A 13,263-nucleotide genomic window follows, 5' to 3' on the forward strand; every position below is an offset into this window, starting at 1 on the left:
TTGAACCATATTGTTTTTATTTGAGTTACTAACCTAGTGGCTTTCCTACTAAGATGAAGCACTAGAAGACCATATACTTCTTCTTCTCCCAAGAGAATGGTTGGCCTATGGGCACCACCTGGAAGGCCGAGCCGAAAAGAGGTTCCTAAGATCGAGTTCGACAAGGCACTATCCAATGAGGTTAGACTCCTTGTAGCTTGGCAATTACTGGCTGAAGAATTCCTGGTCAAGATGATGCTCATCCAGGCTGGTCTAAACCCCGTAGGTAGGTCAACCTTGTTGTACTTGGTTGTTCTTCCATTCTGGTATGCTTTATTTCCTTGATAAACTATTCCCATTCTTACTGCAAAAATGTCTAGCACTCCGTCTGTCTTGTCCACTGGGAAGAGGCCTTCAAAGAAGAGAAGGGCCACCAATTCTTCCGCTCACTCATTGGGGATGGAGCAGGGGTCAGCTAGGCATGAGCATGAGGTGGTCAACCGTGAGGAGGGTAGATACCCGATGTATGTTGGCCCATCCTATGGCATCCCGAACTCAATAGCTTGCTCGCTGATGCCCTACGTTGCTGCACTTGAACATGCCACCGATGCCTCCAGCTCGTACGATCCCCCTTTTGTCCCTTGCTATGGTGTTTCTACTACTGGTTGGATTTGAGACCCCTTTGTCGCCCTCTAGCTAGGGAAAGGAATCCTTCTTCCCGAGGATACTCAAATCTTTGGGGAGATTGACTCTATCGACATCAGCGCGAAGATGATTCTACACATCCTCTCGGTATGTATCTTTATATTGAATGCTCGCATGTACTTTCTGTTAATTATGAATGCTTTGTTTTTGTCACTTGTAGGCTAATACCATGGGCCAGATTCTAATGGATTGGGTTTCCGCTTTTTTGCATTAACCCCTTGAGCTAAGAATTGACGTGGAGTCCCTTCGCTCTTAGCTAGAGGGGGCTCATCTCAGTGCCAAGGAGGATCGTTGACGATTCTGCAACTTTAGCATCGATCTGACCTGCAAGCTCAAGGAGGCTAGGGGTACCATCGCCAACATCACTAGCGAGATGGAAGCACGAGATTGTTAGCTCGAAGAGAAGTAGAGTTAGTATACTAAGGACATCTGTTGAGCTAAAGAGGTTGTTGTCGAATGGTTTTGCCTTTGGACAAAGGTTGTCATGTCCATTAGGTCAGTTCTAGATGAGCTAGCCAACGAGGTCCACCAGGAGCCTCCATCCGAGGAGGAGAACAAAGAGGGCAGCAAGAAAAATACCGAGGATGTAGCTGGTGACGACGATGAGGAGGCCAACAAGGAGTAGCTATTGGAGAGTTGTTTCTTTTCTTCTGACTGAATGTAAGTCAGACCTATGTGCTCGAAAATCTTGATATTTGACTTGTTTTCCTTTTTCTTCTTTCTTTTGTGTTAAAAAACTTTTCTCTCTCTTCTTTTCTTTTTTTCTAAGTAATGAAATTTACATTTTTGATGTTTGTTGTAGCTAGGTCAAAAATATTTTACGAGGTGTCGGGGTGTATGTAAACCGAGGTGTTAAGAGCGAATTGCCCTGTTGTAAATTCAGCTAAGTCAAAATGTTGTCGAGGCATTTGAGTGATTCCAACCTACGCACGATGCAACGTAGGTTTGTCACATATTATTGACATGTTTCGAGATTGGCTTGAGGGTACTTTAGTGCTAAAAAGTAGTTTGGCTTTCCCTTTGCTTTTAGCCGAAGTGCTAATAGTACGGGTTGACTCCTACTAGGTTGCCAAAGTGAGTGGTCGGGTGTGTGCAATAGTAGTTCACCAAACAAACTTTTAGACATAGTGCCTCCGCATGTTGATGTTCCATGCATAGGGGACCTTCCTTCCCTTGAGAGTTTCGAGCTCGCACATTCCAGGTCCGATCACTTACCCTGTAAGGACCTCCCCAATTAGGACCCAATTTTCCTCAACCAAGCTCATGCACCATAACTTTCCTGAGTACCAAGTTGCCAGCTCAGAATTGGCACTTCTTAACTCAGGTGTTATAATACCAAGCCACTCTCTGTTTGTATGTCACGTTCTGTAGCTCATTGTCATTTTCTTCCTCCTTCATTAGGTCAAGGTTAGTCCGTAGCTCATCGTCATTTTCTTCCTCTTCGTATGCTTTAGAATGCAACGTAGGTACCTCAATCTCGGTGGGTATGGTGGCCTCGATACCGTAGGTCAAGTTGAACGGAGTCTTACATGCTTTCATCCTAATCGTTGTTCGATATGAACACAAGACAACCTCATGCGCTTGAGGATGCGCGACTACAGTGAAGTTCTGCTAGATCGCCCATCTCGATGCACCAATTTTGGAACTTAATGTCTTCGAACTACTTCTCGTTGTTTGAAATCAACACGTAAAAGCAACAAACTATGTTTCTCCAAAAAAAGGTGCCACACTGGTCGAAGCCTTTGAGGTGGTCATAAGTTCTCCCACTTCAAAGGCCGGTGTGCTGAGAGTGCACTCGGTGACGAAGCCAACTAGGCCCTAGGCCTTTATCGATGGATGTGGCTCAAATCGAATGTCATATTTGTTGAGTTTGATTGCCCACTTTGTCAGTCTCCCTCACACATCGGGCTTTTGTAATATTTGCCTCAGAGACTTATCGGTAAGAAAGATGATCGTATAGGCTTGGAAATACAAGCACAATTTGCAAGTTGTTAACTCTAGCAAGAAGGCCAACTTCTTTATGTTTAGGTATCTGGTCTCGGAAACATGCTACACTTATATAATAAACGGGTCACTGCACTTTATCCACTTCTCATATTAAGACCGAGCTAACCACTTCATCACTTGTATAGAGGTAGAGCTTGTCAAAGGCGAGGCACTCTTCTTCCATTCAAAGTCTTGGCTTATTTAATGGGCTTAAAGAATGGGCATCACTAGCCGATTTAGACATAAGTCAGTTTAGAGATGCTATCTGACTTGTTTACCTCTGGACCTCTTTTATAGACCTAGGGAGTTGCATGTCTAAGACAGCCTAGATATCCTCGAGGTTGGCCTCAATGCCACATCGGTTCACTATATAGCCGAGGAATTTGCCCGACGTAACACCGAAGACACATTTGTTTGGGTTGAGCTTCAGGTTAAATTTTCTAAGTATCACAAACACATCGGTTAGGTCAGCAACTAAAGTTTTAGAAGACTTAATCTTTGCAACCATGTCATCTACATAAACTTCGACTTTATTATAAATTAATTCAGAAAAGAATTTGTTTGCAAGCCGTTGGTAGGTTGCCCCAACATTCTTTAGCCCAAATGGCATGACCTTATAACAATATAAGCTTGTTTCAATTACAAAAGTGGTTTTCTCTTGGTTGACAGAATCCATTTAGATCTGGTTGTAACCTGAATAGGCATCCATGAAGATCAATAGCTCGAACTCTGAGATTGCATCTACTAGTTGATCTATCCTAGAAAGTGGTAAATTGTCCTTTGAGAGGCTTTGTTCAGGACGCACATGCGACATTTCCCATTAGCCTTCACTAGCACTACATTCATGATCCAGCTCAGGTACTCAACCTCCCTAACAAAGTTTGTTGCAAGGAGCTTTTTGACCTCATCATCAATTATTCTCCATCACTCCTAGGCGAAATTCCTTTTCCTTTGTCTAACTGGTCTATCTATGGTGTCAACATTTAGTCTATGAGTGATAATAAAGGGGTCAATGTCGGGCATGTTGGCAGTTGACCAAGAAAAAAACATCTAGGTTAGAAATTAAAAATCTTAATAGTTTAGAGCATAGTGGTTCGTCAAGTCGCAAGCCGATCTGCACCATCTTTTGGGGTCGGTATCTAAGAATAGCACTTGGACGATGTCCTTCAAGGGGCAAGCTCTACCCTCGCTATTCTTCGAAAGCAACTACAGGACCACCACCACGTCTTGCTTCCCTTGCCTTTCAAGGTTGCCACGTAGCATTTAAGAGACTTGAGCAGGTCAACGCATCCTACTCCCACTCTGTAATCAGTGTAGAACTTTATTGCGAGGTGGTGCGTTGATACCACCACTCTCAATGCATGCAGAATAGGGTGGCCTAATATAGCATTGTAAGGCGACGCCGTGGCTACCACCAGGAAGTCGTGGTTAAACCTGACCTTATTCGACACAAAACCTACTGTCACTGATATGTTGATTCTCCCAAGAGGCCACACCACCTCTTCATTGAAATAGACCAAGGGGACCTCAGTCAGGACAAGGTCCTTCTACAGCTCCATCTACTTAAATGTTCCTAGGAACAAAACGTCAGTTGAGCTACCGAAGTCCACAAGAATACACTTTACCTCAAAGTCATGGATGATGAGTTTGACAACAAGGGCGGTATTGTAAGGGTTGTGTATTCTACGCATATTGTCCTCGATGAAGTAGATCACCACCTCGATGCGTAACCTCTTTGGCAGTTTCCCATCTCCTCCTCATGCTCCAACTCACGGGTATAGGTTCGATAGGCCAAGGGGTTGTAGCCCACAATGGCATACCCGCCCGTGATCATGTTAATGACACCATGGAAAGGGTGGTCATTCTGTTTCTACTCACGCGGATGATTCTCTCTCCTCAGCGGAGCTTCTTTTCTCGGTTGATTGGCAAGTCGGTCGCAGTCGCTTTTCTTTATAAATGTTTTTAGATATCCCCTCTAAATCAACTCTTCGATCTCGTCCTTCAAATTCCAACAATTCTCTATGTTGTGTCCTCGCTCAATGTGGAAGTGGCAATACTTGTCCTAGTTTCGATTGGTTGGGTCACCCTTTAGGCGAGGTGACCACTTCAGGTAGTCAGCCGATTTGATCTCCATTAGAATCTCGCCCCTCCTATCTTTAAGAGTATGTAGTTTCTTCATCTTCACCGGTGGAGTCTAAGAGTGTCATCTTGACAACCTTCTACTTCTTTGGGGAGATTTGGTTCTGCAGCGAGGAGACCTACTGTGTTTGTTGCAAGGCGACTTGCTTTTCTTATGTTGCTTCTGCAACAAAGCACTTCCTCTACCTTGATGCACTTTGCGGCCTGGTCAAGGAACTCCTCCATAGAGGCAGGAGGGTTCAACTCAACCTCCCAAGGCAAGTCAAGGTGTCAGACGCCATTGACCGCCACAGTGAGCTAAACGATGGGGTCAAGGTTCAGAACTTGCAACCAAGGTTCTAAATATCAATAGAGGCAGGGGGTTCAACTCAACCTCCCAAGTGGGTGCTTTTTTTATGTATTGGTGCTTTTTTTATGTTTTATTTATTTTTTGTCAAAACCAGTTTAGAGGGGTTGGTTTAAGTCTCGGCTACCCTCTGAACCATGGCATGGCCCGATACACCCCTTGTAGGGGCTTATTGGGAAGGCCCTGATACGATACGTATCGGTCGATACGGGCAAATACGTAGTGATATTTTGAACTTTGCTTGTAGCCTCTCCAAATTAAATCACTTAACGTAATCATTCAGGGACTCATCATGGCATTGCACTACATTCATCAGACTAGTAATGGATTTCAAGTAGAGTTTGCTGGTTGCAAAGTGCATCATAAATAGACCTCAAACTACCTCCATGTTCTGATTGAACTCACGGCTAGCCCAAAATACCACATCCAAGTTGTGCCTCGGAAAGCAGTGGGGAAGGCCATGCATAGGCTCGCATCTAAAGCCCCATGTAGCTGCATCAAGGCTTGAAATATTTTGATGCAGTTTAATGGGTCGTTGGTGTCATTGTACGACTCGACGCTGGGGGCCTTGAAATCCTTGTATCTAGGGGCCATAAAGATCTCGGGCGACAATGGAGATGTGTGAAATGTGCGGAGCGAACAATGTGATAGTTTGACTAACTTCTTCCTTCTTTGCCTCTTCCTCATCCTTTGGGGCAAAACTGCTTTTTCCTAGGTCATGTCGTGTGCATCTACGGCATCTCCTTCGGGACCCCTCAATGGAACTAGTATTGGTAATTCCAATCAAGGAGGTAGCCCAACTAATTTATTCAATTGGGTTGTAGGTGGAGTCTTAAGCTTCCAAGGTGTGGGTCCTCTCCAAGTCGACGATCCTGGACAACTGATTCTAGTTGTTGTGATGGGCATTTTGCTAGCGGAGGGGATCCGGCACCTGGCTCTGGTTATGGTTTGAGTTGTCGAGTTGCTAGTTCAAGTTCACTGTCAACACAAGGACCTAACCAATGACCTGTTGATGCGGTTGTTGTGATGACTGCGACATCTGCTACTATGGCGTTTGCAATCTGGACATGTATTCTTGTTGCATCTAGGCCATCGTAACGAGACAACCTTCCCAACTTTGCATCTGCAGGTCGATGCTATGGATAAACCTATTCATGGGTTGAGTAGCCCAACAGGCTGGCCTGATCTAAGTCTAGCTTAGACAAGATTTTAGGCCTGCGGGCTCGGGCTCAGACCTAAAACATTGGGCCTGACCTTTTTTCGATCCGGACTCAGGCTTTCTCAAAAAAGCCTAGTCCAAGCCCGAGTGAGATTTGATAATGTAATAAAAATATATTTTATATAATAAAATATATATAATATTTTTCTTTATTATTCTTCTCTTTTTTTTCAAGTAATAGTGAGATCTTTATAAAGTCATCTCAGTTAGAAAAACTCGTGTGGGAGTGATTGGTTGAGACATAAATTTGACATATCAAGTATAAGTAGCAACGATCTTATCAAACACATCCTACAAAATCCAACTAAAATGTTCAAATAAATCCCAACTTTGGTTGCATACTTGCATTTGGAAAAGTTTTGGCATTTGTGTTCAAATAAAAAAAATTAGGCTCTTTACATTAGGTTTTAAGGCTGTGTTTGGGAGTATTGGCTTCTCCAACGTGAAAAGGATTGTTTGATTCTCTTAAACTAATTGATTCTTTTTATTGGATCATAACTAATCGATGTTGTGAAACTAATAGAAAAAGGTTTGTTTTGTTATTGAACTCAATGAAAAATAAAAGAAAAAGGCATGTTTGAGTTGAACCACATACTGCTAAGTGGGCTTTCAGGCCCAATTTTATATGGGTAATAAATTCATCGATCCAAGATGGATCAAACTTAGATCCAGGACATATATCGGTCCGTATTGGTTGATATGTATTGTACTGATGACTTCTCGATATGCCCTTACAGGGGTTTATTAGATCAGACCATGGTTCAGAGGGTAACTGAGACTTAAATTGACCCTTCTGAACTGGTTTTGAAAAAAAAAACAAATAAAACATAAACAAAATGCATCAATACAGGTCGATATGCACCTTTATGGATACTTTGGACCTTGATTTGGATCTAAAATTTTTAGACACAAATCTATAGGTGTACAAATAGATCGAATCATGATCTAATCCTATCCGAGATTCAATCTTATTTGGTTGAATTCGGATCACCCTTGTTTGGATCTTTGGATTGGATTTGGATCACCCTTTTTCTGATCCGATATATTGTATATTTATATTTATAATACATATATATGTTATTTATTTATAAATATATTTTGTTTTATAAAAAACATGTATATATAATGAAAACAAATAAAAAAATACTGGTATTGTTCATTTTTTACTTTATTTAAATTAGTATATTTTATTTTTCTTGTAATAATCTATTAACTTTTAAAGAAAACAAGTTGGATTGGATTAGACCCGAAAATCCAACTTATCGATAGGATTTGATGGTGCACAATCAGATTGCTCCTAGTTGGAGGGCAGCTCAGATGTCGGTCCGCTTAGTTGGCCGGTCAAATTGCAAGAAAAGAACGCTCAGAGGACCCGAGGTGGTTTACCCAGTGTTGTTGCTCCGATGCTTAAGTTAGTAACTGTATGCAAGTTGAGGGCTTGTAAGCTAGAAGGCTAGTGAGCAAATAATCACGTGTACCTTGTAACATTTGGGGTTGAAGCCCTTATATGGGCGAGCTGCCGTAGATCTTACATAACACCTCTGAGATCCCCGGCCCGCACTGCCAGGAGTCTGTTTTGCACTTGAAGGCGGACTTCGTGTGAGCTAATAAGGCTTATTGGGCCTGTCCGATCTAGCCACGATAAGGATAAAGCTTGCAAATGTACAGCGTGATACCAGAAAGGTCGGAGATAGTTGGTTAGCTTCTAGAAGTTGGCTACGTGTCATCTTGGCAGATCGGGCCATCACGAGCTGCTCGAACCTCGGTCTTGGCCAATGTGCCCGAGGTACCCAAATTGACCTGGCTCACTGAGATGACACGAAACGCCGAATTGTCATCCATATCATCAAGTCAATCCACATGTCCGAGTATTGACATATTAAGCCAAATTAGCCCTCACCAAAATTCAAATTTAAATAAAATCCTATAAGAATCTTCGAATCTGATCAAATCTAACATGAATAGTATAGGATCGGATTCAAATATACCCTGATTGGAATCCGATATCATCCGTCCGATCCGTTTGCATCATGCTCACTCATAAATTATTAACCAAGGCCGGATGCGTATCGGATTTCCCCGGTAATCGGGTCCCCATAGGCCATAGCAAATACGACCCAATTTTTTGATATGTCAAGGCTATTGCTTTCTATTGTTTTCCCATTTAATGTTGGGCCGGACCATTTAAGAGAGAGAGAGAGAAGACCATTAGATTTGACATTTAGACCACAGAAGGCCTTATGTGTATTACTAATTGCCATTATTACTGCATTTGTTTACTTGAAAAAGAAAAAGTAAAATATCGTGTTTATATTTTATACTACACAGCCAAAACTACGGTCAACCAACCTCCAACCCTCCATCCTGAATGCGGGGACCAATCAAACTGTTCGGATCAGGTCTTGGAAGCATGCAGATCGACGGTACTCGGAACACTATGTCCACGTGTACGGTTGCGAATACGGTTTAACTCGGCCACCAACTCCTTGGCGTCCGGTCGGTCGTCCTTATCGGCGGCAACACATTGGAACGCCAGCTCCGCCACTGCACTCACGGTGCTCATCGTTTCCCCTTCCAGTATCAAAACCGGGTCCACCACCAGATGTAGCGCACCCACTTGAATCTTCGACACCACCATATCCGCCAGCGCCACCTCCCTCTTATCCCTGCTGTGATCCACCGCCTTCATCCCGGATATCAACTCGAACAAAACTACTCCGAAACTATAGACATCGCTCTTCTCTGTTAGCTGGAAAGACCTGTGGTAGTCTGGATCCAAGTACCCCGGCGTACCCTGGGGTCCCGTCCACACATATTCAGACGACGACGATTCAGGGAAGACAAGAAGCCTCGAGAGCCCGAAATCCCCCACCTTGACTCTCATTTCTTTGTCGACGAAGATGTTCGACGAAGTTATGTCCCTGTGGACGATAGCCGGTTGGACCGTGAAGTGAAGGTATTCGAGCACCAATGCCGTCTGCAATGCTATATCGACTCTCACCTGCCATGTTAACGGCGCTTTTCTATACAAGCTCTTCGAGCCATGGAGATGGTCGGCGAGGGTTCCGTTAGGCACGTAGTCGTAGACGAGTACTAGCCCTCTCGGATCGCTGCAGTACCCGTGAAGTTTCACGAGGTTTGGGTGATTGATCGAAGACAGTATTAGAATCTCATTACAGAAGGACTTCGTTAAAGCGGCTCGGCCCGCTGCGGTGGTTGCAGCGTGTTGCCCGTGCAGCTTCTTTACGGCTACAACCAGCCCGTCATAGAGCTGGCCGAGATATACGGATCCAAATCCACCATTACCAATCTTGTTTCTTGGGTGGAACCGATTCGTGGAGGATTCGAGTTCTTCGTAACTGAACATCGGTGGGAGGAGATTTGCTGATCCGTGTCGGTGGAGAAACAGAGTAGTTGAGTCTTGTTCATTTTTCGATGATTTCAATACCCTATAGCGAAGGATCAATAATGCAACTGCGACAACAAGCAACAGGCACGTAAAGATGAAAAGAGCACACAGTAGAACGATCCGGTTGGGGTTATCTCGAAGAATCCATGGCGGCGACAGTGGTGTGGGTGCATTGGGGATTAAACAGAGGAATGGCTTTAGAGCGTCAGAAAGGTTAAACCCACATACGCCATTCTTCTTGGACCGGCAATCCTTGCACTTAGAGAAATACGTGTCGTTTCTTTCATCCCACTGGATCTGGATTTGATTTTGTAGAAGGAATTTACATAAATCACCACGGGTATTGCATCCCTGTTTAGAGTCACTGGACTTCACGCAGCAGTGTTTTAAAAGTTGAAATGGTCTCCCGAGTAGCTTGCAATCCCAGGAACAACTAATGCAATTTTGGAGATTGGAGTTGTCGCACTGCGGCAGATCAGAAAACCGAGAACACAAAGCGCCGGAGAATCGGAATGGAGAACCCGTGAGATTGATTGGAGGGTCAGAGAGGGAAGTGGAAGGGCAGGAACCGTGGGTTAGGTTATGAACGGAGGGGGTCTCGGGATAGAGGGTGAGAGTTCTGGAGCTGTGGTCGAGATGAAAGATATGGAAAGTGAAGTTATTAATGGAAATAAGCGAGCCATTAGGGGAGCATTTGATCTGGAACGAGGGATGGCCACAACCGGGAGATGAAGAGAAAGGGAATGAGGGTGGAGAGGAGAAAGGCGGACAAGTTGTCGACGTTCGTAAACATTCATGAGCGGTGGTCAGATCAACGGCGAGCAGTCGGAAAAAGACAAAGACGACGGTGAGGGTGATCGACTGTGAAGGCGGGTAAGGAGGAGTCATGGAGGGGTCTAATTGATTACTTTTGTCATCAGATTGGGAGCTGTGAAGAGGGGAGAGAGGGGAAAGGTCTCGTGGTTCGAGGGGTAAGATCACATGAAGAGGATGGATAAAGACAAACGAGCTGTCAGACAAAGAGACCGGAGCTTTGAAATCTCAACTCTATTTTCATAATTTTCTGATCGAGCCTTTCTGGGAAGAAGAAAAGTCTTTTAGGGCCCCAACCCACACTCCTCAGTCACAGATGAGACGCTAAGACCTGCTTCAGTTTCAGTCAGTGCAAATCCATGTTCACACCGTTCTAATAGCCTCTAAAACACATAATTTCTTTCATTTTTTTTTTTTTTTAAGATTTCCCTACTTTAGTATTAATAGTTAAACTTTTAAAGTTACCCAATTTTCAAAAAGTGTCAATTAATCCTTACCCTTAACAGTCTGTCAGTTATGACATTTTCTAAAATATTTTAAAAAGCGACATGTTCATTTTAAAATTTTTTAAAATATCAAAATTACTGCAGTTGGATTGACTTGAGAACATAGAGGACGTGAATTGATGAATTCAGTGGAGGAAAGAAAAGAACAAGGGTTGTACTAAACCAGTTATCCGCAATTTCAATTGTCGATTCAGATGCTTGCCTCGTAGCTCTCAATTGATGCTCTCTTACACCTTTATCTTCTCTCTCAGCATCGGTACTAACGGTCTCAGCCTTAGAATTGGGAAATCACACCAATAGTTACCGCAAATGGATTTTCGAACCCGAGCCAGCGAACTGAGGTTGAAGTTCACAGTCTTAGATGCCGACGTTAGTGTGTTGATTCAGAGAAGAGAAATCCCCAAGAAATAACATCTAGGATACGACCTAGTTCAATGTGAATGTAGGATGCTTGCCGGTGAGAGTCAGATAGCTTTAAATTTAACAAAGCCTGAGCCGAGGTATGACCTCCACAACGGTTTATGTTCGGTTTGATGAAAGGGGGTAGTGATGATAGGAATGAGCTAATGAGATTGATGAAGGGTGATTTGATATGACCTAATAAGAAGGGGATATATAAACGTGATATGCTCGAATAATGATAATTCAGCTGAACATACCCATTTCGTAATATTCGGAGCTTGAGTATTTTGTCATCTGAGCATAAAAAATCACCTCGGCATAGAGACATCTTGATATCCATTTTAATTCGGGACTAAAGAATTGAAATGACAGTTCAGAGCTAATGAACCGAAATGCTATATAATCTGCTCGTAAGCCTCCCAACGGACCCTAAATTTCTCATGATCACGATGCTCTAACTGAATTGAGGTAAACAATAAACCTTATCAATATATTGTTCTTCTTCAAAAACAAATTAAACCTTATCTACACAGCAAGAAGATTCCGGAGCCATTTCTTAGTAATATCTAGATTGCGCAACATCAAGATCCAATTAGAATGATTGTAGAAAAAGAAAAAGAACAATTAAATGGTGAAGGCGGTAAGCAAGGCGTCTGTCCAGTGGACTGGGGCGTTTTTGTTGATAACCTAGACCTTGCTACGTATGCAGGAATCAAGGGAGAATGAGAAAGAGAATGGGGGAGAATGATTTTGAAGGCAAAACGATAGAGGAGAGGAAGATAAATGAACCACCGTTGGTGGAGGTTGTTGCGGTGGTGGTGGCTTTACTGATGATCAACTGTGCAGACAGAGAATCAGAGTACCGGTTGATTAGATATATTAGGAGGAAAATGAGAGGAGGAGATAAATGCAGAGCAATGAAAGGAAATGAGAGAGGGATGGCCAAAACTGAGAACACCGCCACTGCTAGGAGTCGCAGCGGCGGTAAATCGAAATGGAAGAGACGAAGAACGTCGGGGGAAAGAGAGAAAATAACGGGAGGGAAAGAGGAAGAGAGGGGATTGGGAAGAAGTTTGCCGCTGCCGGAAGACCAGATAGGAGATCGTTGCCGTAGTTCGAAGCTTCAAGAGCTTGGGGAAATGAATAATAACCTTCAAAAATTCAGATTTGCAAGGATTCAACCACCACTCAACTGCGACTGCGACGACTCGGGACCCAATAATTGCAACTAGAGAGTCGCTTAATTGGAGGGGGTGGTTAGACATCCGATACGAAATGGAAGAAAATTAGATGAGAGGTAAAAGGTATTATTGTACTTTTATATGATACTTTAACGTTCATTAACGATTTTAGGTAAATTTGACACTTTTTTAAAATTTGGATACTTACAAAGATTTAGTATTAAAGTTTGGGTACCAATTTAATACTTTTCTTTTTGAAAGAGTATCAATTTAATACTTAACGTCCATTACTTTGACATTACCCAAAATTTAGGGTATTAAAGTAGAATTTTCTCTATTCTTTTTTATTCAAACGAACCATGATTTCATTTATGATTTAACACAACATAACTGACTCGGTCACTCGGACCGACTCGGACTCCTGTTTTCACCTTTTACCGTTTTACCCAAGCAAAAATATAGGGGGCCCGTCAAATCGTCCAATCCAATAGTGCCGTAATTGCTATTTGGTAGTAGAAATGCAGGAGAGGGTGCCATCACCAACGAGAACGACTCCTTCCAAATCGAGTTTTTAATTG

At 43.1% G+C, this 13,263-nt stretch overlaps 1 pseudogene across 1 annotated transcript; it reads right to left on the minus strand.

The window, feature by feature from the left end:
* Positions 1-8,587: 8,587 nt before the first annotated feature.
* LOC148863026 (LEAF RUST 10 DISEASE-RESISTANCE LOCUS RECEPTOR-LIKE PROTEIN KINASE-like 1.5 pseudogene) lies at positions 8,588-11,111 on the minus strand (annotated as a pseudogene). Its single transcript, XR_016109114.1, has one exon. The product of XR_016109114.1 is annotated as an LEAF RUST 10 DISEASE-RESISTANCE LOCUS RECEPTOR-LIKE PROTEIN KINASE-like 1.5 pseudogene (transcript).
* Positions 11,112-13,263: the final 2,152 nt, after the last annotated feature.

The sequence above is a fragment of the Nelumbo lutea genome, chromosome 3 (assembly GCF_056320005.1).
Source record: "Nelumbo lutea isolate HS-2025 chromosome 3, American lotus-T2T, whole genome shotgun sequence".
In the NCBI taxonomy this organism is placed as follows: domain Eukaryota; kingdom Viridiplantae; phylum Streptophyta; class Magnoliopsida; order Proteales; family Nelumbonaceae; genus Nelumbo; species Nelumbo lutea.